Below are 20,712 nucleotides of genomic sequence, written 5' to 3'. Positions count from 1 at the left end.
CGCTTCCACGCGTGCACCAGCGCTCGCCTCGATTTCCGCCTTTTCCCCCTTTCACGCGCGCCGGCTCGCTGCTCCAGCAGCCAGCCCCGCGCTGAGCGTTCCTTCCCGTTCAAGGCACTCGCGCGGAGAGAGCGAAACAGCTCCACGGAGAGGAAAACGGAGGGAGAAAAAGAAGAAAAGAAAAGAACGAAAGGAAAGCGGCGGTACCTTTTGTTGTCGGTTTGCCTGCCGCATCAGCCCAGTAGTACGGGCGCCGTAGTGCGAGCGTGGTGGCGGTGCATCGGTTCGCGGACACACACGCACACAGACCGTCTCGCCGCGCAGCGCCTGGTCAGACGGTCCAGCCTGCGTGCGTCAGTCGGCCGGGCTAGGTGCGGGTTGCACGGAGGACCATCATCGTCGAGAACCGAAGTCAGCAGACCGTCGGACCTACTTCACTGCCCGGTTCGCCTCCCGGAGAGTCGCCTCGTGACAGCATCGGCCGTCGGGTTAGTTTCGCCTTGGCGGCATCACTTCGGAAACTACCGGGTCCGTGTGTTTAGGATCGAAGTATTTCCACTGGTGTGGAGTCGTGTCACCCAAATTCGAACCTCCCCCGGAGAACGGAAGTGACTCGCGGTTCCGGCGCCCGCCTTTGGCAGCCAACTTCTTCCGTTCCATTATTAAACGTGTGAAGCGCCTCGGGACAGTGCCAGCGGCGCCTCAGCATTCCTTCATCCCCTTACGTGCGCACTATTAACTCTCGTCTCCACCGACGTCAGGACGGAAGAGTGTTTTGTCACCGAACGATTCTTGATCGCTGGCATTTTTTTCTTGGTTACTTTTCCAGCATTCTTCCTTCTTATTTTTTTTTTCTTTCGCTGTCTACAGTCATCTCTTGTGAGCTTTTTGGCCATCGACTAGATTTTGCTGGATACTGTGCTATTGAAAAGAGGAGAAGTGACAAGAACGAAACTCAAGCTGTGGTTTTCAAGAAAGTCGTTTGGATTTTGGTCTCCTGCGAGTTTGCGGTGAGTACCCCATTTTGTGTGCTTTGTAGTGCATTTCATGCGAGTATGTGTTTCCAGTATTCATATCTAAGAGATATCACCTTCCTACAATCCACACTCTAAATTTATATATTTATTTTATTCTTTTCGTTGTGTGGAGGTGTGAAAGTTAGCAAAAACAACGCTTTCTCGTTATTTTTGCAAACTTTCATGTGGCAAATGTGGAACATAACGCTATGGTTAATTACATCTAGTATCGATCGTTGTTGATGTAACAAAGTTGCAACATTCTTTCTGATACTGTTTTTCCACAGCTGTATCTGCGAACATACCTGATCTATTCTTGGTTGTCTCTAGAAGGTATAGTGGGAAGGCACATTCTGTCTTCTGTTTTGTGTCAGTGTACAAGCTAACGGAATCGTACAAGCGTGGACACTGTTTCGATTTCTGCATTTTTGCTACATTCCGGCTAGCGTTTTTTTGCGTTTAGTGATAGCGAGTAGGTATGAAGCAGTTGATCGACTACGTAACGGAACAGTTATACTCAGGCACCATTTATTTGACCATGATATTTTCTACTGGCGTCAAATGAACAGGATATAACAACAGTCTGTCGTTCACCTACGACCAGCCTCGTGCGAAACATCTTGCTCCACATCGCTCGTCATGTAAAAACGAGGAGACGTGACTGCCATCTTTGGTCTACGCTAAACCTGGTGTGACGTCAGCAAAATTTTCATGTTCAAGGTGGCCATTGGTTGCAGTAAAACATGAAATCTCAGGGTTGAGAAGCCCTAACAAGCACGCACGCACGCGCACACACACACACACACACACACACACACACACACACACACACACACACACACACACACACACACACACGCACGCACGCACACACACGCACGCACGTACCCACGCACACATAAAGGAGCTACAACAGTGGGAACTAAATTCTAGCACTGCCTGTGCGCATGCAGGCCACTACGCATGCATGACGCCCGCTCTAGCGTTTTGCCCATGTGTCATTCAAGGCCCCATTCAATCGCGGTGGCAAGCGCATCCGCGCTGCCCGCTGCGTGCGGTCATAAATGAAGGTCCTGCACGTAAGGCCTTGTCCGGTAAACCCACAAAGCGAGAAAACATGCCGGAAATGATAAAATAAAGCCATAATCCACATTGTCAACCACGACGGGAATCCGGAAACGGCGGCTAGCTTTCCGTACACGTCCTGCTGGAGCCCTTATGGTGCGCCCTCATAGAGGAGTACATCCCGGCACTCGCGTTCATGTTTTTTTTTTTTTTGTTCGTTGGGCCAAAGTGGGAGCAACCCTGTGCGAACATCACTTGGCGTCGTCTTTTACCGCATTACGTACTTCGCGGCGCATTACAACTAGCAAGGTACGACTTCGCACACCGCAGCAAGTGTTTTTTTTTTTAAAAAAAAGGCCCCCAATAGTCATATTAGGGCAATCAAGCCACTGTCACGTGACATTCACGGAACAAAGCTATGTAAGGAATAATTTTGTATCTTGTCATAATTTACCGTACCACCTGTTTTCTTAGAGTTACTCTACTTGTCTCGCTCGCTTAAAAAATATATATTATATATATATATATATATATCAATCGAACAGGAAATTATGTGAGGCGGTACACTTAGCTTGACCACAAATCTGTAGCTTACCACTCTCAGTAACAGAGTAACAGACCTTGTGCTTAGCAGCTCCACAACATAGCCACTAAGCAACCATGGCGGGTACGCCGTAGTGCAGGGCTCCAGAATAATTTCGATTACCTAGGTCTCTTTGACATGCACCCAAGTACACGACCGCTTTTTGCATTTTGAGTCCATCGAAATGCGGCCACCACTGCCTGTGGATCGAACTCGCGACTAGGTGCTCAGCAGCACCTTAGCCTCTGCTCTAGCGCGCAGTAAACTAATACAGATACAGTAGAAGTAGAAGACCACATAGGTTTGTATGGCTGTGACGTCGACTCATGTCACAATGATATGATGTATGCATGCAATGGCGCTCGCGCTTTCATCTTGCAGTAACAAGAAATCGCTTTAATGAGTTAATCCAATATGCTCGGCGATATTGTGCCACGTTAAGGTCACCGTGCGAGTCACTCCTTGCAGGAGCCAGTTCAGCAAGCATGTAAAACAAAAACAAACCAACAATAAGACCAGCGCGAACTGTGCCTGGTTTTTACGGCTGGAGGTGAAAAGTACTGAAGTTTTGCGTATGGTTGCTGCCTCGTCCTTGTGCTTAGTTACAGGCGTCATAACGGCACTGTGAATGCCGAAGCGCCAGTGCGCCCTGACGACACGACCACAGCTGAACAGATCCTGCATGTGCTGCACCGATATGCAGGTGACTCGCTCTAAATAAAGCCTTTTTGGATGTGTTCTGCTGCGATAGCACTTAAACACTCAAAACCGGGCTCGCTGTCTATCCGTTCATTCCATGACACCACGATGTGGGCCGTCGCCACCATATACCTCTTGTAAAACTGGGGTTACTGCAATAAGACACAGGGACAACAGAAGTATAAAAGGACAGGATGCGCGGACAGCCGCACCAACTAGCCCAACTTGCCGCACTAAGATCATCATATACCACCTCATTATTCTCACCGCTTCTACGCCCAGCAAGCTCGCACATGTAAAGCCTTGCCCCCTGCCACCCACGGGGGAGCCACTCACGCCGCTGTGCCAATGTGCGATTATGAATCGGCAGTATTATCCGACGCGCACCTGGCGTTATCTCCTCTTCGTGCAGGGTTTGTAGCGATGCAGTCACGTAGATATACCTGCTGTGTGTTGCAGCCGCCCTTCGGAGTATGGCTTTCATGGCAACCGAAATTGTCAGCGTCGTTCTCGCGAAGATGCCATCTTGGATGTCAGCCAAGAAGCATCGCCGTCATACCACCATCGTCTTCATGTGGTGTTCGTCGCTACATGCAGCTGAGGGAGTATGCACTGGATTTCAGGAGTCTTGTACGAGGCTGGAGGAGCTGCTACCACAGCTAATGAGTTCACCACCTTGGAAATCATTGCCCAAGTGTGCTGATTTTTGTTATACCCGCTTAAAGACGTCCAAGACAATATAGCGAGTATGAGAGAAGCTGTACTAACGATATCCAGAATGATTTAGACAGCCTGGTATTCTTCAACGGGCACGTAGGACGATGTTTCATTCCGGCCCTATCGGAACGCTGCCGCTGTGATAGGAAATCGATCCCGCGACCTCGTGCTCGGAAGCACAACGTCATAGCGACTTAGTTACCTTGGTGGTTCAAAGTATTTTACAAAAGTAAGCGAGTAGACATTGTAACGCGTCAGTAAACATAAGCTTGCTGTGACCTCCAGGATCCCTTGAAAGCAACACTATCCAGCTCAGAGCAATCATTCTTAATTAACGTGCGTCTGATCGCGCAATATATAATCGAAAGGACTAAAAATACGACAGCGGAATGCAACGACGGATAGGCATTGAAGTTAGGCGCCGTGGTTCATGTTCACCAAGGACATAGTTCCCGAAGTAAGCTCCAGATTATCATCAAAGGGTAGCTGTAGGCGCACCGTGAATTTAGTAGCAGTAATAGTAATAGTACTAATAGTGGTTGTAGTAGTATAGTAGTAGCAATAGTAATAGTAGCCTAGTAGTGTAGAATTAGGTGGGACTAAGAGAAATTGGAGCTAAAGAAGTACATACATCCAAAACGAGGTCAAAAAACATTTTATATATATATATATATATATATAGTAAACGTTTGAAGGACGCCACACGAGAATAAGAAAAAAGGGGAAATCACGGTAACCATAGTTAACTAAGAAGCAAATCATAAATGCAAGAATAATCATGGTTTCCGCTGCACCCAACATTTCAGGCGTCCAGGGGAAGAACAGCACTCATTAAATCTAAGCCAAGTCAGTGGAGGTTTGTTTCCAAGGTCAAATAGGGAATCGTTGACAATAAAGCGAAATATTATCTGTTTCCGTTTCCCAACAAAATGTACAGAAAACGGAAGGAGCCACGGAGTTTACTTGTCCAGGTAAAACAGTAGCATGACACCTTGAGCTCCCGTACGCAATTCTCTAGTCGCGCTATATCACTAGCACGATGTAACGCTGTGCAATAAGCCCATGCACTTATTTCCAGCTGATCTTTGGCAGCGCTGTAGAAGCTGCGACTTCAAAACGGCGGCCGCAACGTTTCGTAGAAGCACCCTCGTTAAAGGGGCACTAAAGACAAATAATAAGTCAACGTGGGCTGTTTAAATACCATTCTAGAAACATTGCAACGCTTGTTTCGTGCCAGAAAAGGGCTTAGTTTACGAGAAAATCGCATCTGAAGGGTCCGAATACCTTTTTTGAAATTGAAATCTCCCGCTACCCAACTGGGGTAGCGGTGACGTTGCATACGCCATCACCTCCCTTTGCTGCCGTCACTGAGTAAAACGGCGCCCGACAGACGGTGGCACCGAGCCAAGACATAGCGGTGGATTCGCCGCTGCAGCTGCTTCTTGGTAAAGTGGCGTAGACCATTCGGGCATACCGCGACATCACACTGGATTTGAATTCTCTGCTACTTCCAGTTTGTGAGAGTTTCGCGAGCCAGCAAAACCAGCGCAGCACTGCGCGATAACGAAACTGCTGAAACGCGAAAGTGTTGGCGGCGCAGAGTCGAGCGAAAACAAAACTTTTCGACCACCCGCGTCGTTGTCAAGGGTAAGTTCAGAGTTCTTTTTTCTAGAAATGAAATAGAACTGTATAAGTAGCATTTTATTTCGTCTTATGATACAACACAATGAAGTTTTTTGCAACGAGTGGTTGAGTACTGCCAAAAGAATTTAACTGAAGAGTGCTTTCGTCATCGGGCAAGTGCCTGGATGTGCCGGGAGAGTCTCTAATCATGTCCTGCGTTTACCTCAGTTTCTCGATTATTAAGTCCCTGTTCTTGATAATATTGACGCATTGGAGATTCTCCAGCACTAATCTATCACTTTAGCTAGACTTGATATTTGCCTTTAGTGTCCCTTTAATGTAATTTCCAAGTAAGTAAAACTTTCGCGATGTGCGTTAACGTGTTTGCCGTGAACTATTAAAATATTGGAATATTGAGCAAACCTGAACACTCCCTCACCTTTCTATTGCAGGAAAATGATGTGCGATTAAGCATCAAGAAGGAGAAAGGGACTTTCAGCATTCTAAGCCAGGAATCTAAGGCATTATTCAAAGCACGTACTTAGAGGGACAAATTCGGTTCAAACAGTAGAGGAACCCCACTGCGAAAGCCACTCTTGAAAGGAGATGAGCGGCATTTTCAGCAAAGCAAGGACTCTCGGACTCGCGAACGGGTGCGTCAGACGGAGTGCTGCTTCTCTTGACCGCTTCAATTGCGCTAGAAAACTGCACTTGTTTCGGTGGTACAGTCGTATGGGCGATGTACATGGCTCCTCAACGTATATAACATACTTGTCGTGCTTAAAATAGGCCACAAGAAGATCATCCTACACAGAACGATGACCCTGTCGAGTAGGAAGACCGCCGTTTTATAATTCTATTTTATTATTCTGCACCCCCCCCCCCTCATCTTTTTTTTTTTGCACTCGTAAACCTCCAAGAGGCTCATTTCACGAGGTCGCACCTGTCGACAATGCAGCGGAGCTGGCTTACGCGCGCGGGCAGCATGCGCACGGCGCCCGTTGCGTGCGTATTGCCGCTGTTTCTCCATGCACCTCGGACTGCGCCGTAAAAAAGAGGCACACGTTCCTCCACGGTGCGCTAAGGCTATCGAGACGCCCTCAGAGCATGTGCATTTGGTTGCGGGGAAGCGGTCGCCAGTTTCGTGTTCCTGACCTCGAACGGAGGCCCGTTGCGAAAGAGCAGGGGGTGTGGGATGCCCCGTAAGAGCTGAAGTGGTGGTGGTGGTGGTCGTTTAGTTTATGGCAGGTCCGCGTGTATTGATGCCCATAACGTCAGTACTGCTGGCTGCTTGTGTTGTACCTCTTTGTATGCTCATCCACCGTGCACAGTAGCTGCATGAACACACGGTGCATGCTGACGGGCTATGAGCATAAGAACGGCTAGGAAGAGTAAAATGAGCGGAATACGACCTGGAATGCAAGCATGGCCGCATTGAATTGTCAACTGAACTGAACTATCGCGCAACTGAACTATCGAGTTATCCTCCATTAGCTGTGCTTTGAGAGGCAAGCAAGCTTGTTAGTTGGGTACAACATGAGCCTTAAAAGTCTAAAATCCAAGAAGTTCGCAAGGTACATCATCCTTTTTCCTTTTTTCCTATCTCCCTTTCCTTTCGTTTGAAGTTGAACGCATTAAATGTGCTTATGGTTTTCTGTTCAACACTCCTTGAATTCGTAGCTGGGTATGACTGAACAAAGACAGAGGAACGGTTCTTGAGTCGCCAATGTCAACGCATATTAACGCGATATCGTTAGAGGCCCCATATCGCAGAAAATCCGGCGTCGGTGACCCGCGCCTAGCGTCGACCGTCGTTCCGGCAAAAAACATTTCGAACCCCGCATACCCAGTCACACGGGACGTCCATGTTGCGCAAGGAAGTCACTAAAGTAATTGAATTTCTCAAGGTAAACAAAATATGTCACAAAATTGTAAAGTACTACTTACGCACAATTACAGACATCATAGCATTGGATTGTAAATTGATAATACGAGAAAAGACAGCTCTGTTACGCGGAAACTCAATAACAAACCCCTTTTCCAAAATCTCAAAGGTCATAAAGCGGGGCCAGATCACAGCTCCAGCTGGCGTTCGCCTCCGTCGCATCGCGGCCCACGCAAGAGTCCGCGTTTTTACCAGTTAGATCGCCTTCGTGCATAGCGTTCGCCGCCAGCGTTTCCCAGTAAACATTGGGGTTATATGAGCTGTAGTTGCCGGGAAGCGGGACAAGGGGTCATGGATGTTTGAGTGATGTCGCGTTCCACTCTTGAACGTGAAGCTTAAGCATTTTTGCTTAAAACTTTTTCCCGGTTCCTGTGCACGTGGTGATAACGTGCGCATTTCTCATCAACTGCCCAGGATTCCTTTGAAATGTGTAACGAAGGCTGTGCCTTAGTAACGTCAAAGATCGGGCTCGGTGGTTTTGCATGGTTCAGAGTATATCCGCGCGACTTGCGCATTGGAGTACTGCGCCTTAGCTGATTTACGTGGAAATGATAAGGATTTCCCGCTAGTTATCTGTGGATGACAGTCGTAACCGTAGCCCATCATGCTGCGACCCCAGTAAAGTTTATGTGCTTGCTTGTTTTGCCCTTTCTTTTAATTCCGTTCAGCATCATACAGTCGCAAAAACTGACGTGACGTCGTTACCGATACACCTTATCCTTGTTTCAACTGCTCACTCCATTGCCGAGCTGTCGAGCGTGGACAGCATGTTAGCGAGCTTGAAACAGTTGACTCCATTTCGGTTACTGTTAAGCGCTCAGATGCGCTTCTGTCAACGATTGCGTGAGCATCGTTCGTCGCAGCCAGTGTCATGATGGCGGTTTTCTAATAAAATGTCCACTCCCAGGCAGTGCACCTATCACGAGAGCTCGCGTCCTTTCTTGTCCCATGGTACGAGACAGGCCGACCCGAAACCGAACGGAGCGTGTTTTATGTACGCTTGTCGCGCCCCACGATTCTAGCGGGCGTGTTGAGATACGTGCGTACGCTACGGCGCGCCGTCCCCGCCGCTGACTGTATGCGTCGCCGCTAAGGAGGTCGCAGCAGCGTCACACAGGACGGGTGTCGCGGCGTTCTCCCCGTCACAACGGGATGGGGGGCCCAGAGGAGGGGGGGGGGGGGTGTAGCGCTGGGCGTTGGCGCATCCTCGGCATCCGTGTAACAGCCGCGGCAGCAGCCGAACCCGCGCAGAGGAACGAACGGACCGCACTACGCGTCCCGCATCATAGCATGGCGCAGCCGACTCGCCGCGCCAATGCTGGACGGAGGGTGATTGCGCAGCGCGCGGCTGAAGAACAATGGGGTCCCCCCCCCCCCCCCTCTCGGCTCGGCAAAAGGGCGGCTTGGAATTAGGCCAGCCGGCGGTGCCGAAGGTCTTTCTTGGCCCTGGCTGCGTACAGGCATCCCGCTCGACGACTCTCGCTGCCGCAGCTGCTGGTTTCCCTTGGCCGTTCTTGCACCCCCCCCCCCCCCCCTCTCTCAACTGCTCGCTCGTGGCGCCGTCGAAGCGCGCGCGCGCTTCGCTGGGCCACCACTGCGGTGCAGCCGACTAACGCTGGCCTGCACGTCGCCGGGTGAAAACGAAAACGGGGACGCAACTCGGCGTTGTTTGGCGCCGGTCGGCACCTCGCGAGGCGTACATTGCCCGCGCGCAGCGGCGCGCTGTGGCATGATGCTGGTCGTTGTGTCACGTGGCGGCTGCCACGAGAAGCTCTTCCGCGCTGCGATGGGCGCGGAATACGTGCACTGGGTTTCTAGGAGCGCGTGTGTACTTTGGACGAGCCGTGCGAGCTTGACGTTGGCGGTCCCTTCGTGAACGCGTGTGTCAGGGTGCCCGAGCTTGCACGCTTTGTGACGTTTCACGGAATTCTCGCGAACAGGAGATCGTGTTGGATAGTGTGACCCGATGCTACTGAACCACCAGGCCGGATGCCCCAGCGTTACTAGACTAGCTTAGTCTAGTAACGTTGGGATGGCCGAATATTTTGCGAGGGGTACTGATACAATGTCGACAGGATGAGGTGGGTCTTCACCGCAAGAATCAGGAAACGACGACGAATCAGTTGTAATTTGTTGTTTTCCGGGTGATGGGGCCAGTCAAGCTCTTAAATGCAGCTCTTTTCCCATCACACCTTACCACGTCCATGTGCACTTTTACTTACCTGCCATGTGGTTGAATAACTTGAAACTCAAACTCAAACTAAAGGCGGGCATCGTGATGATGAAAAAAAAAGCAGAAAAGGACGTATTCACTTCATTAGTACATGGTTGCGACTATATCCGAGTCTCGAGCGTTTCTGATTAACGCGGGGGCCAGGACGGCCTTCAATAGCCCCTTGCGGCTTTGTGGTCGACAATGTCTTCATGGAAAACTTGGGGAGCCTGTAGAAGTATCACTGCCTTCGTCAGTTTCTGCAGTCGATGAACTCATGCCCTTCGGGTCTTCTCATTTTCGTCCTTTCCTTTGTGTCTGCTCAGCGCGTAAAGGGGTGACGCTTTTTCGGGGTCGAGGCAAATCATCTTGTCACGGGAACGTACGCCTGAATGTTTCTCACACTTGACAGGTCGATAACAGTACCAGCATGTGTGTGTCATATTGTAATCACTATAGTGTACGGGTTATACTATCAGCCAGCAAATAACAACAACAACAACAGCAATAATAATAATAATAATAATAATAATAATAATAATAATAATAATAATAATAATAATAATAATAATAATAATAATAGTAATAATAATAATAATAATATTCTGCCGGTGCTTACATATGCGGCAGAAATTTGAAGACTTACAAAGAAGTGCGAAAACAAGTTAAGGACCGCGCAAAGAGCTGTGGAACAAGGAATGCTAGGCTTAACGGTAAGAGACAGAAAGAGAGCGCTTTGGATCAGGAACCAAACGGGTATAGCGGATATTCTAATGGACATTAAGACAAAGAACTGGAGCTGGGCAGGTCATGTAATGCGCAGGTTTCATAACCGTAGGAACATTAGGTTTACAGAAGAGGTGCCAAGAGAAGGGAAGTGCAGTCGAGGACGGCAGTAGACTAGGTGGGGCGATGAAATTAAAAAATTCTCAGGAGCTAGTGTGACTCGAGTGGGGCAGGGCATAGGCAATCGCAGATTGCAGGGAGAAGCCTTCGTTCTGCAGTGGAGTTAAATAAGCTGATGGCGACGATGATGAATAAATGAAACGTGAACGTAGCCGCAAAGATGCTCTCACCAGGCGGTGCATGCTGACCGTGGAGACCAACGCCGAAAAACGCAGGGAGCCACACGTACTAGTATACCGACGATGTCTGTTGGTGCAGCGGACACTTTTGCACCGATGCAATCATGAGCTGAGAAATCACGCACTCTCTCGGTCGGCTGCGCTCACACATACCCTCAGCCGAAGTGTGCAATAGAAGATTAGCGACTGCTTTCAATAAATAACTCATGATTCCATGTTAAATAGAGCTTTCCTCTTGCTCAGTGGGCTTGACCTGCACTACCCCATGTGGCAGTGTGTAATTTTTAACACGAAGTGACCTGTGTAACGAAGTATTTTGTAGGTCTCAAGTGCTTCATCATACACGTGTTCAACTGTAATTAGTTTGTGCGTGTGTGGGTTAATTGGGTGGTGTTATTTGCTAGAGGTGGGAAGTATAGTTAATTTATGAGGTCGTATCCCGTATTTTATGCGCAACTGCGCTGTCGAGTGAGCTAAAATTATTACTTACGATGACCATTACAGAAGAGACAGAAAGAGATATCTCCGAAACACCGGCAATGGGCCACCAGCAACGCGTTTTCCCGTGTTGACTACCCATCACCAGCGGTCATACATAACGCTTATTTGTGATTCGTATTTAGTATATACTTATTCGTACGTAGAAATCCTTAAGCGTGATCATGTAATTTTCATCGTAATTTGGCTTGGTTATTGTACTTTTCTGCTGGATCTAGGAATCCGGGACATCGACTACAGCGGCGAAACCGACCCTGCGGTGATGCAGTCTGTGTAACTCTATGAGAAGTATCTTTAAAAAATTGATTGCTGAGCAACGCCTTGATTTTCGCCAATTGCACTTTAGGCACTTAATCCCGACAACAATCTCACGCTACATGTTGCATCTAGTTTAATTCCGCTGGCTGGATGTTTTTCCTGCGTCACTTCCGCAGACCCGTTTAAAATGAATAGGGCCACTTTTAAAATGCTGATTGCAGCACAGGCAGAATTCATCCGCTAATTACACTCTAGCTGCATATACCTTATGGCTCCCTCTATATGTAGGTCAAGTTTGGCTTTATTCCAGTGGTTTACATTCTTTTCCCGGGGCGCTTTTATTCAGCTACTATGCGACGAAGCAGCACTACAGGTGCCAGAATTTCGTCCGTCGTTTAATTGACGGGAAAGGACTCGTCGATCATGGTAAAACTCATAAACTCGTATGAGGAGATTTGATGCATATTCGCGCCCTCACGTATAAGGAAACATCACATTGTCACATGCTACAAGAAGCCGCGAATGAAATGGCTTTATGACGTGCCATCCAAGCCATACCCAGCTTGTCTCGACACTCATCTACTAGCGCCGCAGGCGGCCGCAACACGAAGATGGCGCGCTTTCATTGAAACGAGCAGATCTTTCGCGAATAAATGATAGTGCACGTCGATTATTGAGAAAGGCAGGTGACGGACATGTTCTGGAAGGCAATCCACTCGAGGCAAAGGCAGTAATCTTGCTTTGCTATGGAAAGCGAGTAATTTTTTCCCAGAGCGGTAAAAGATTCATCAATGAATTCCTATAGAAACGACAAAAATTTGTACTCGATTTTTGAGAAGAAGATGGTGGCAGTACCAAAACTACGGCTACTATCGTAATGGCCGCTGCAGCATATGTAGTCCGGACACTCAGCTTGCGATTGATGCCTACCTCTACTGTTCACACATGGCGTAACACTGTTCCCAAAACCGTTTTTTTTTTCACACAAGCATGCGAATTCACGTCGTATCTTGATAAATGCAAGCGTATTATTTGCGGAAATGTCGGAAGCCGTGGCCCAGTGGTTGAATTGCACGCACCTATCGTGACGCGTCATGCTGGCAGCGGTTCAATATAGCGCTCCGTGATATTTTATTAAGTAACATACGATTCAGTTACATATTCTCCCACTAGATGGCAACAGCACAAATCCCAAGATTTGCTTTCGGTTTTAGCTTTTCAGTGGTGCTCTTCAAATATTATATTTTCTGTTTTTCCTTCCTAAAAGGTTCAAAGTGTTGCTGAATTCTTAATTCATCACTTTATAATCAGATTTTATTCCTTGGACAACATAACAACAAGCATGCGCATGTCTTTGTGTTACGTTAAAAAAAAGAAAAACTATCGTGCCTTGTAGCATGGACACACTCAGGAATTCTGGAGATTGCATGTTCACCATTCTGTGGAACTTCACGGAAATGTACATGCATAACTGAAGGGGCAAAATTTTTGAAAATTTTATTTCAATACATTGGCCGAGGATCGACAAGTTTCAACTGACTGTGCCGATAGGTTAGTCCCTTCTCACAACATATGCATTGATGGCACTTAGTCGAAGCATTGGTGGTACGTTAAAGCTGTGTTCTGGTCAGCGATGGGCGGTTATGTCACACGACAGGAGCACACAGTTTTGCACCCTCTCGGCTGAGGGCACATTGACTTCAAGAAACCCTAAATTTATTTATTTATTTATCTATTTAGGTAAAATACCCTCAGGGACATATGGCATTAAAGAGGGGAGTGGTTACCGAGTAGTAGTGCAAAGCAAACAAATTAGTACAATAACTTGTGTTAATACACTGATTCTGCCGATTATACAATCTTAGCTATTGTTTCGCGGAAAAGTTTGTTATCGGTGATGGCTACGATACTTGGGGGAAGGTGGTTCTATTCCTGAGATGTACGGAGGATGTAAGACTGAAAGAAAAACTTCGTGTGACATGAATCCATTCCTACGTTACTGCGTTGATCGACGCGCTTTGAAATGTACTGAGACTGCGGTATGAAGTCGACGTAAAGTGTAGCGTGATTAACCATTTTTATGAAATATTGAAAGACGGGCAGATTTGCGGTGGTTAGCGAGTGGAATAAGTTCTAGGTTAGTTTTCAGTAAGGTTATACTCGCAGCACGGTTATAATTGGAAAGAATGAAACGGGTAGAGTTATTTTATACTAGTTCAAATGACGTAATGAGATTAATGTGAATGGGATCCCAAATTGCAGATGCATATTCAAGTTTCGAGCGTATTAGAGTCTTCTAAAGCTGCAACTTTAAAGTAGTTGGCTCTTTGAAAAAGTTGTGTCGTAAGTACCCGAGCATGCAATTAGCATTGTTAAAGACTTACTGTATAAGAATGGTCCAATATAAGATATTTGTAATCTGCACACCAATATATTTATATAACACTGACACGACGAAATCTAAGGGACCGCTGTTCAGATGGTAAGTTCTAGGAGTAGAGTTAGGTCTGGATACGTGCATTATTTTGCATTTGTTAAAATTTAATTCCACTAGCCACTTCCAGCACCAGTCATCTATTTTATCCCGATCAGCTTGGAGTGTTTTAGTATCATCAGTGCTTTTAATTTCCCGGAAGATAACCGAAGCATCTGCGAATAGATGTGTGTCACAAGATAGTTGAGCGGTCAGATCATTAATATAGATAATAAATAATAGTGGCCCCAGTACAGGCCCTTGTGGCACACCAGAATGAACTTCAGTGAGTGGAGAGTTACGACCGTTAGCAGTAACAAATTGTAAGCGGTTAGTAAGGAAATGCTCTATCTTTTTTAGAAAGTTAGGGTCGATATTTAGCGTGCTTAATTTAAAAAGTAATAGTCCATGGAATACTTTATTAAATATACTTTACTGAAATTCAAGAAGACAGTCAGCGCACGACGAGCGATCCAGGATGCGATGCAGTTCATGAGTCAATGGCACTAGTTGTGTTTCGTAGGAATATGATTTTCGAAAACCATGCTGTGTGTTAGTAAGATATGAGTTGTATTCTAGAAAGCTAGCCAGATTCCTGAAAACTACATGCTCTAATAATTTACAGCGGCCACTTGTAAGGGATATGGGGCGATAATTAAGATGTAATTAATTAACCAGATTTACAGATTTGAACCACCTTCCATATTTCCATTCCTTTGGAAGCCCACATAAGTTAAGAGATTGTCGGAAAATTTTTGTTTGTATCATGGAACTAAAGGGGCTAGTGCTTTTAATGAATTTACTCTTAATGCAGTCGTAGCAAGGTGATGAATGATACGGTAAACTATTAACTTGTTAATTTTGTGTACTTCAACAATCACAGCATGCATCGGTAAATATTCATGTTAATTTATTTATTTTATTTAACCATACTGCAGGAACATTCTTTGGCCCTAGCAGGAGGGGAATTTTTGGAATGGCAAACAATAAATACCAGCAATAAACTCGAAAACAAGCAAAAGGGGCGCAAGTAACAACGCTAACAGAATGGAGAAGCAATTTTCAACAAAACAAAAAAGAAAGAACCAAAACAGGTACAACAGAACCAAAACCAGCAGAAAATACGTATGTTTACACAATTGCAAGTATCTATAGCTCACAAAAGAAACATTCCAGTTCTGCCGAAAAGTCTTCGGCCTTGCTGACACTTGGTGGCAACTCATTCCACTCTTTGACTGTTCTAGGGTATGTTGGTATGCGATAGGAAATTCAACATTGCCAGTTTTCGAAAACTGACTCGTAAATGATTCATTAAGAATGATCGCGCATATGTTCTCGCGAACAACATTTGCAGATAAATCTTCTAATGAAATAGTGCTGTTAGTTGTTGGGTTTATTATGTACCAAACCCCCCCGTTTTGTGATTTCTTTATAGTATATCGGGTAGTGCACTAGATAAGCAGTTGTCTTTAGCAGTTTATAGCGCTGCTACATAGATATATTTCACATCAAATCAAATCTAAGTTTTATTTCATCTCTCAACAAAGAGAGGCGAAATAAATCTGAGGCGAACTTATAAGTTGCCCAGCGCGCGTCAGAAGGGGATGATTTCGCTAAGTGACAAAAGCACTTTTTTCGGTTGGATAAGCGTTTTACATGTTCAGATTACCATGGCGCTTGCGCAATTCAAGTGATTGTGTGGTTAGGGATGTATTTCTCAGTTAATCTGTAAACTGTAGGTGTGAAGAAATCCCAGTTAGATTGGAATGAACGATCATCGAAGTTTTTGACAAAATCCTCATAGAAATGAGACAGCTCATTGTTTATTGCTACGAAGTTAGCTTTCCGATGCTCGCGTATGGTTTTTCGGTGTTGGGACTCTTTTGGGAAAGGAGCGTTAATTACGAAATAGAGCAAGAGGTGGTCACTAATTTCTGGTAAGTAGGTGATATGAGATGCAAGGTCAGTATGTATCGTAATTACCAAGTCGAGGGTGTTAGCTACACCATTTGAAATCCTGGTGGTCTGAGTAACTAATTGCGTGAGGGATAAAACGCTGCATAAGTTAAGAAAGTCATCAGCCTGTTGCGGGAATGAGGAAAGACGTAATGGCAGGGCATTCTACATTATCTTAGGAAAGCTAAAAACTCCTAGCAAAAACAGAGGGTGATAAGGAAAACGAGAATATACGATGTTGGTAGTGTCATGCAGTTCATTCATAAATGTGAATGGTAAGGAAGGTGATCGATAACAGGTGCTAGGAATCAAATTTAAACAGTCAAGCGATTTATTACAGCTGGAGTTTGAACGGTGGTTGCAGAGCGAGTGCCATTCAGTCTGTTTGCACGCGCATCTTTTTCTGAGGCAGCAGGGAAGGAAAGACAGGAGAGATAGTAGGCACGCACGCCTTCAACGTGCGTGCGTGTGTACTTTCATTTGCGCATGCGCCTGTGTTTGTCGCCTTATTTGAGTCAGTGGGCGCACATGAGTTCGTGCATGCGCGTGCGAGCATACGCGCGTTTGTGCGTATGCTCGCACAAACGCGCGTACATGCGTGCATGTGTGCATGCGTGGACGCGCGTAAATGTGTATGCAGGTGAACATGTGTCGTATCTTTGTGTGTGTGTTAGTGTGCGTGTATGTGTGTGCGTATGTGTGTGAGCGAGCGAGTGAGGATTTGCCTGCTTACACCTGCTCACCGATACAAATGGGATATATAGTTTAAGCCCATACTTGAATCTACTACACAAGAACGAATGACACTGCACTTATATCACTATCTGTTTCTGAAAGTGAAATCAACGCAAAAAAAAGAAAAGCGCCTGAGCCGTCAATATCGCCGCCCCAGATTTCGCCACAATGGCACCGTCACCATCGGCATGGCTCCGTGAGCAAGCTACCTAGCTGTTCACCTTCGTTATCTTGCTTTCCTCGGCGGAAGCGCATTGCCTTGATGCCAGCGACGCGCTAAATGTGCACCATAATTTCCTCATGTGTCGCTTCCGCGACCACGCAAACTTGCGGCAGCACACGTTCACTGCTATATTGGCATCAAAGCTTGTAACTGCTGGCCTCTAAAAAACAACGTGAATAAAAATGGAAAGCAAGGAACATGACCACGGAGCTATACTATTGGTGGCATATCTCAAAAGGCTGAGTGCGGTCAAGTTGAGCTTACAGATGTGATTTTTCTGCGTCAGTTAGGCATTAAGAGAGCGTTTAATTCCGAACTATTTCTTCGAATAGCTCTTACAAAAGCATGCTTAATCACAACTACTTCGCTCGGCTAGATAATCTCGAGGACGGTCTCCAAACTACTCATTTTCTTTAAGCACCTAAAATAAGTTAACGTAGCTTCGGTAATTACGCACACAACTTCTCAACTTAATCCGTATCTAGAGGTTACCAATCTGAACAATCTAATGATAAAATGATGTCACTAATATTTGGATTGGTTTAATAGCTTTTTCTGGTTCAGCTATAAGCAGCCGGCATATTGATGGTGCAGTAGGATTGTTATAAAGTGTGAAAGCTTGGACAGGTTATCTTGGTACAAATCAAGTTCATGAGCTTAAGCACAGGTGCCCAAACGTGCACTACTGCCTTTATAACCGATTCTAGTACATTATACGAGAAGGACCTCAGCGCTACGGTACATCACACAAAGGGTGCGAGAACATTGTGCGCGCTCCCGATTAGATTTCTGAGTGTTGGCGGCATCAGGCTCGGTTTCCTGGCATCATCATTAACAAAAGCAGCTGCCTGAGGGAAAGCATTCAATATATTTTAAGTACTTTATAACATGTATATCAGCGCGTATATGGACGTTAGAGCGAATCATACTGAAATATTATAATGAGGGTCTTGCTGCTTATATTTTGGTTGTCTAATGTTAAGACCTAAAGAAGAAAATACTGTGGTTCTGTGAGTATTAATGCTGACATACATACAGCCATGAAACATATGTGATCCGACACAGTGCCCATGGTGGAACTGGCCACTAGACTACAAGGCTACATTGGCACACACAATGTGGTTTGCAAAATACCTGTAATCGGAAAGCGTTTAAGCTCTTGAATTTTTGGTAGCCCGGCGCCGCTGTGAAGTCTTTGCGGCCCTTTCTACCATGAGCACTATGTTTCAGTTAGTCTTTAAAGCAAGTCCATATATATATATTTTTTTGTGCGTGGTTTATGTGCCAAGACTACTTTCTGATTATGAGACTTGCCATAGAGGGGAGTCCCCAAATTCACCAAATGGCGTTATTTATCGCGCACCTGAATCTAAGTACACGGGTGTTTTTGCCCCTATCTAAATGCAGCCGCCGTGGCTGTGATTCAATCCCGCGACCTCGCGCTTAGCCACCCGATACCTTAGCCACTAAGCAACCATTGTGAATAAATTTCTTTAGCGACTAGACGCTGTTCCAAAGTTATCTGTTAACTCAAGACGCACCTCCACGTATTACTAGTATGCAGAATGTTGTCACGGATTCAATAGCGACAGAACGTGATCGCATCAGATTGCGCTCATGAAACAAATACTGGCGTACATTCTCCATCACATTTAAGCTCCCGAGATTGCGCTGCAATGTACGATCATTCCAATCTGACGAACCGATGCCTTGATCCACAGATTAGATTCAGAGAAAGCGCTACTAAGCGAGCAGCCATCGTTGTGCTTTGAGAGTTTTCCAGCGCAAGCGCGTCTTATAAGGAGTTAGATTCGTGACTCACTCTTTTGGAACAGCCTTGTTCTTCACATCGCTACAGCGTGATAGCATACACGCGCTACATTTTCAGTGAGTGAATACTGGGAAATGGACTAGAGCTTCCTTTTGCGTGTGCGTTTACACTATTAACACAATAATTTATTATTCATAACTTGCCTATTTAGGAGGTTGTAAAAGACAGCAACATTGCATTAAAAAGAGGTCCTAAGAATTAAAAAAAAATTAAATGCTTATTGGTCGGCTTTCACCTCATCGCATGGAAGGAAAATTTAATAAAATGATCCTTGCGATAATTAAAATCCTATCCGTTTCAAAACGTTTCAACTGAGTTGCCACTTTGCAAGCTGATACCGACTTGAAGGTAGTTCGTATTGTGGGACCTTGACATATGTCCAACCGTCGAACAAAGGGTTGTTCCGAACGTTTCATTTCGGGAAGGTTTGTTACTCTCCTGCCCTTCACTCGAGTTCACAACCACGCATAAGACGAAAGTACTGCGTAAAGAGCGTCGTTAGCACAAGGTCGCGGGATCAAATCCCCGCCACGGTGGCCGCGTTTTGATGGAGGCGAAATACGAAAACACCTGTGTACTTAGATTTAGATGCACGTTAAGAACCCCACACACTAAACATTTTTACACCCTTATGGGTGTTAATAGGGGTGCTTTCGGCATTTACACCCATGCCCACACCCTTCTAGCACCCTTTTCGGCCAAACCACCCTATCACAAGGGTGGATACCACACATAAGGTGTGACTTTGCTCAAAGAAGGGTGTTAAATCGACGCCTGAAGGGTGTTGAACGTATTGATGCATAAATCTGAGTAACGTGTACACGTCCACGCATTGAGCAATGTGTGTATGTATTGCATTTTTAATGCGAAAGCGTTTCATGGCCTTTGAGGTAGGAGGTGGCGTTCTCCGCAACAACAATCAATACGGGACCCTGCTCATGCCAATCTTGTCATTTCCCTTGAAAGCATTCAGAACCGCGCCGCCAGTTTTATTCTCTCAAATTATTCACTTCATTCTAGCGTCAGGTCCATGAAAACAACACTAGGTGAACCTGACCTTTGGTTACGTCACAAATAGTTTCGTCTCTGTCTTTTTCATAGAATATGCTAATTTAACCCTTCTCGTAAAGAAAATCTTTTCACCACACCAAGTTCTCGTCTCGCATCGACCATCAACACAAAATTGATGTGCCATTCTTTTTTTTTTTTGCCAAGAACAGCCACTGAATGCAACCGCCTTCTCGCCTCCACAGTCTCAATTTGTGAAACCACTAATTCAAGGTCGCCGTTCAAATTATCTTATGGTTTGATTTTCTATTTTTGCGCTGCATTGCAATTATTGCATATTTTCACCACTTCTTTCTGTTGTGCCTACTAGGCCTTGAATGTATATAATAAATAAAAAAATGTGAAGTCATCACCGTCTTGTAGCCAGTAGTGATACAGAAGGTAGTAAATACATCAACGTTAAGTATGAGCAATTATGGGTAAATAATGTGAAATAATGTGAATAAGGGTGGAATAAATTGCATTAAGGTTCGTACAAACTATAGCACGGTGGATTACGGGAGATTAAGGTAGAATTGTGAAGAACACGTGACAATGTATGAGCTAACGTATCATGGTCACGTGACAATTGCAAGTGTAGATGCGTGAAGCGATTAAGTTTTCCCATTCCTAAGTGACTGTCGATATTTCTTCAAGGATTCTGATGTTACTGGCATGACGGTCACTCCAAAAATGTATCATCCAGAAAAAGAACGCCCTTTCACTTACAATTACATTATCATTAT

The 20,712-nt window shown here is 45.7% G+C and overlaps 1 protein-coding gene across 2 annotated transcripts in view; it reads left to right on the top strand.

Moving 5' to 3' along the window:
* The first annotated feature begins 254 nt into the window (after positions 1-254).
* The window catches only part of LOC135917073 (uncharacterized), a 485,430-nt gene continuing 464,972 nt past the window's right edge, over positions 255-20,712 (top strand). For both annotated transcript variants that reach the window (XM_065450566.1, XM_065450570.1), the window contains exon 1: positions 255-1,010. The gene's annotated coding sequence lies outside the window, so the exon portion shown is untranslated. The remainder of the gene's footprint in view (positions 1,011-20,712) is intronic.

The sequence above is a fragment of the Dermacentor albipictus genome, unplaced genomic scaffold (genome assembly GCF_038994185.2).
Source record: "Dermacentor albipictus isolate Rhodes 1998 colony unplaced genomic scaffold, USDA_Dalb.pri_finalv2 scaffold_19, whole genome shotgun sequence".
In the NCBI taxonomy this organism is placed as follows: domain Eukaryota; kingdom Metazoa; phylum Arthropoda; class Arachnida; order Ixodida; family Ixodidae; genus Dermacentor; species Dermacentor albipictus.
Note: the sequence above shows the minus strand (reverse complement) of the source record. Positions and strands in the feature narration are given on the sequence as shown.